Source organism: Nematolebias whitei, chromosome 13 (genome assembly GCF_014905685.2).
Source record: "Nematolebias whitei isolate Nwh7 chromosome 13, NemWhi1, whole genome shotgun sequence".
NCBI classification, from domain to species: Eukaryota; Metazoa; Chordata; class Actinopteri; order Cyprinodontiformes; family Rivulidae; genus Nematolebias; species Nematolebias whitei.
This window is the reverse complement of record NC_056510.1, coordinates 2,588,341-2,593,261: the sequence shown is the minus strand read 5'-3', so window position 1 is coordinate 2,593,261 and position 4,921 is coordinate 2,588,341. Positions and strand designations below refer to the sequence as shown.

At 43.3% G+C, this 4,921-nt stretch overlaps 1 pseudogene; it reads left to right on the top strand.

Annotated features, from left to right (window-relative positions):
• The first annotated feature begins 759 nt into the window (after nt 1-759).
• LOC119419756 lies at nt 760-1,238 on the top strand (annotated as a pseudogene).
• The last annotated feature ends 3,683 nt before the right edge of the window (nt 1,239-4,921 follow it).

Genomic DNA, 4,921 nt, shown 5'->3' with positions numbered 1-4,921 from the left:
AAGGAGAAACTGAGAGGACAGGAAGGAGAAACTGAGAGGACAGGAAGTAAAAACTGAGAGGACAGGAAGGAGAAACAGAGAGGACAGGAAGGAGAAACAGACACAGAATGACAGGTGCAGGTGTACTTTCTATAGTCCAGGTGTATTTTCTATAGTCCAGGTGTATTTTCTATAGTCCAGGTGTACTTTCTATAGTCCAGGTGTACTTTCTATAGTCCAGGTGTATTTTCTATAGGAGGAAAGACAAAAAAACATGTTAAGATAGAAATAATTATAAATACAAACAGGGAGAGTAGAGCAAATAAAGACAGCAGCAGAGAGAGGACATGTGGTCAATTTGTCCTTCAGCAGTCTAAGTCTAGAACTAAGGGACAGCTCAGGAAACCCAAGCCAACCCTAACTATAGGATTTATCATAAAGGAAAAACTTAAGCCTGGTGTAAGACTGGCTGGAGTCCTGTTTGGGTTTCCTATAAATGAAATATTGTCCCATGCTGTGCAGTGAAGACGGGACTTTAAAATACTCTCCATCTGTCCATCTTGTGAGCTGGATAACTTGAAAACTAACTGAGGTACCGACTTCCAGTTTGGTGTGTGGCTGCAACTTGGCCTGAGAAAGATCCCAATTGAAAATTGGGTTGCCACGTCAAAATCAAAGATTTTGGCCAACAATTGTCCAACACTCCTACAGAACCTGGAACAAGAACACAAGTCTAAATGACAACTACGCCTGCGTCCCTACGATAGGACAAACAGCGACATGGCAGAAGAAGCTCCTGCTACTGCGCCGACTAAAGCCCCAGCCAAATCTCTGAGGAAGAAGTCTGCTCCAAAAGCAAAGAAGGAATGACCCAACATCCAGAAGCTTATTGTGCCCACCATGGCAGACTGTAAGGAACAGAAGGGAGTGTCTCTGGAGGCGCTCAAGAAGGTGCTGGCTGGGAAAGGACTAGACGTGAACAAGGCCAACAAACGCATCAACACCGCCGTCACCAAGATGGTCACCAACGGCACCCTGAGCCAGACTAAAGGCACCGGCGCCTCCGGATCCTTCAGGCTCACTAAGAAGGAGCCTGCAGCCGCCAAACCAGCTAAGGTGGTGAAAAAGGCTCCCACTAAAGCCAAGAAGTCTGCCCCAAGAAGACCACCGCAGCCAAGAAACCTGATGCTAAGAAGCCAAAAGGGGTCAAGAAGTCCCCAAAGAAGGCACTGGCCAAGAAGGCAGTAAGAAGAAGGTAAGCAGTAAGAAGACTTTATCTGAAGCTCACGTCTGAAAAGGTGGCAGAACAAACCGAACGTTATTGTAACTTAATGTTAAAGAGCTGCCAATTAAAGTAGGAAGATTCAAAGCCTTCCCAACTTTTCTTTCAGGAACTTTATTCTGAAATTGTTCCACTCCTTTTGAACTTTTTTTTTTTTACAGACCAGTGAACCTCTGCCCATCTTTACTTCCACGTGATTCAGCCTCTAAAATGTTTTTACATCCAGTCCTGATCAGTTACCAAACAATCTAATTTGTTAATCAAATAAAAATAAAAAAATCACCAGGAGAACTGGATGAAGCTCAACAATGCTCAACTAGTGAGTGAGGTGAAGCTGAGGGGCTAAAGGGACTGAGTGGCATGGAAACACCTGGGAGAACAGGGAACAGGTGAGAGTGGGCGGGGCAGCAGCTGAGAAGCAGAACAGACTGAGGAGAAATGACAGATGATCCAAAGGGCTACACAAAGACTAAACAGAGGAAAACACAAGAAACGGGACTAAACACGAGAACCACAAACCACAGAAAACAAAAAAACTTCAACGAAGAACACAAAGATCTGCCACAACAGGACTAACAACACAAACCCTGATGAGATAATGAAACGATCTTATCCTTTATTTATCCATCCATCCTCTGATTCTGGGCTCAGGTCTCAGGGAGGTCCAGGCTTCTCTCTCCACAGCAACTTCTTCTAGAGGACTCCAAGGTGTCTCCAGACCAGTCGAGAGACGTAGTCTCTCCAGCGTGTCCTGGGTCTTCTTCGAGTTATCCTCCCAGTTGGACATGACCAAAGCACCTCCTTTGGGAGGCATCCAGGGTTCATCAGGTGTCTGAACCACCTCAACTGGCTCCTCTGGAAGTGGAGGAGCAGAGGTTCTACTCCAAATCTCTCCTGGAGAACTGAACCTCTCACCCTGTCTCTAAGGGAGAGTCCAGCTACCCTGCACAGGAAACTCATTTAGACCATTTGTCTTCATTTTTTTGGTCCCTACCCAAAGTTTGTGAACTCATGTAGGAACATAGACCGACCAGTGAACCGTGAGCTCCACCTTTAAATAAATCCAAACATTGGTCACATGTTGAAGTGCCCCTGGGCGGCACGGTGGAGCAGTTGGTAGAGCTGCTGCCTCTCAGCGAGCAGGTTGCCCTGGTTCAATTACCGTTTTATTTAAAATATTTTATAGTGTTTAAAGGTATTTTTAATCTTACAGGTTTTATTTTTTATTTTTTAGCTTTTAAATTGTGTGTCTTTTTTTTGTCCATGTTTTATTCTCTTTAGATATTTTATTTTGTAGCACTTTGAGATTGTAAAATGTAAAGTGCAGTTAAAATTGAATAAATTATTATTATTATTATTATTATTATTATTAATAGAGCACTGTGTGAATGAGTAAATGAGGCACAGATTGTTGTAAAGATCTTTTTTAGTGTCGATTAAATATAATCTGTAGCTACAGTAAGTACAGTCCATTTATCAGTTTTTACCATCCATCCATCCATCCATCCATCCATCCATCCATCCATCCATCCATCCATCCATCCATCCATCCATCCATCCATCCATCCATCCATCCATCCATCCATCACCTCTGGATCAGGATTTTTATGAATTTTCACAAAACGTTGAGGTAATTCAGAAAGAACAAATGATTACATTTTGGTGCTAACGTGGATCATCATCCAGATCCAAGAGATTGCTGAAGATTCTTTTGTCTGTGCACAAGACGTTTCTGCACGAGTGAGTCTAGGGTCTGGGTGGAGGAGTGTCTCTCTACTTCTACTCTTTTCTGGATTCTGACTTTCTGGGCCCCCGGTGCCCATGTCCAGCAGTCACTGTGTGAGAGGTGGGGGACACCTGGACAGGTCTCCAGTCCATCACAGGGACACATGGAGACAAACGAGACAAACAATCATTCAGTCTCTCTCTCACCTGGGGACAGTTCAGAGTTACCACCAGTCTAATGTGCATGGTTTTGGTCTGTGGGAGGAAACTGGAGCACCCGGGGAAAACCCACGCATGCACGGACAGAACATGCAAACTCCATCCAGAAAAGCCCCTGGCTGGGATTTGATCCAGTGACCTTTTTGCGAGAGGCAACAGCTCTATTACCTGCACCACTGTACCGCCATTGTCAAATGATTTTGTATCAAACTTGTAAAACCCCTTTTGTTTGAGCGAACACCGGTGCAGAGCTGAGTGAACTATTTCAGGCAGAAATTTGGATCTTAGACTTTTAATCCAGGAAACCATGAATTAAATGATGAAAGATCATCGTTTCCCCGCGGCCATCTTGTTTTCCCATAACGTCAGACTACAAAACTGACAGCTGGCCCGAGCATTGCTTTCAATTTTATTTTATTTTTTTTAGATTTTGAGGATCTTTAAGACTCAGAAACTATCACAATCCAAAAGTATTTTTGTCTTTCTCACATTAGTCAGTGTAGTCTCTGCTTTGTATTAGTCAAGTTGGAATCAATTTCCCGTTTCACTTTCAGCATAATATCATTTGTTTAAAGAAGGCAGAGCTGCCGGCTGAGTGACAGCGCCCACATTAACCGACTCAAGGACTCCCCTTAAACTGTTGACTTGAATTAACCTCCCGCTGTCTTTATTAGCAGCAGCAGTGGAATCAGAGAGGGCCGTTGGCTCGGATCACGGAGGAAGGAGGGGGGCCGCTGCTGAGTGCTTCACTTCTGATCTCTGATGGGGGTCACGGGGTCGCCGCTCAGCCTCACCCTGATGACTAGTGACACCGCAAGAGCAGCGAAAACCACACACGTACAAACGCTAAAGATTTTATTTCATGACTGCACAAAGCCACTTCCTCAGGCATAAAACACACAAATAGTTGGAGCAAACTTTATGTTCTGTTTCTACAAAAGACCATAAAACACGTTAGAAACGTTTACTGGGACGACGGGATTAATCTGGTATTCACGAGGAGTTTCTCTCTCTTCACCTAGTTAGCAGTAATTTGAAGCTCGGGGTGAGACTCTTCTTATTTTACTCACTGGTTGTGTCTAAACGCGCCCGACGCGAGCGGTCATTAAAATTGGAAAGTTTCTGGAGAAATGTGACGGGACTGCCACGTGGCGGCCATTTTAAAAGATTTGACAGTACTATGTATTTGGGTTCACGCTCAGCTACCAACAAACCAAATTTCAGCTCCATATGGCAAAAAAAAAAAAATTTATGAGTTATAGTCAATTTTTCTTTTAAGATATGAACCCATCTTGGATTATTGATTTGGATTCAGTATGTGATGGGGAATGTTCACAACCACACCAACTTTCAGCTTTGTGTAAAAATGGACGATTTATTAAATTCTTCCTTTTTAGCTCAAAAGGCTATTTTATATTTTTGATTTGCCATCAGTCTTGTAGGAAACGTTCTCAGCTACCAAGACACCAAATACTGGGAAGGTAGCTCTAAAAACAGCTGAGTTTAGTCCAAATTGGCATTAGCAGCCATCTTGAATTTCTAATTTGATTCCAAAGTGTGATGAACATCACCATCAGGTACCACAACACCAAATTTCAACTCAATATCTCAAAGAATGACTGAGTTATAGTCAATTTAGATTTTTATGAGATAGCTGTGGCAGCCATCTTGAATCAAAATGGCTCCAAAAGGTAATCTGAGCCATCTCCACTCAGG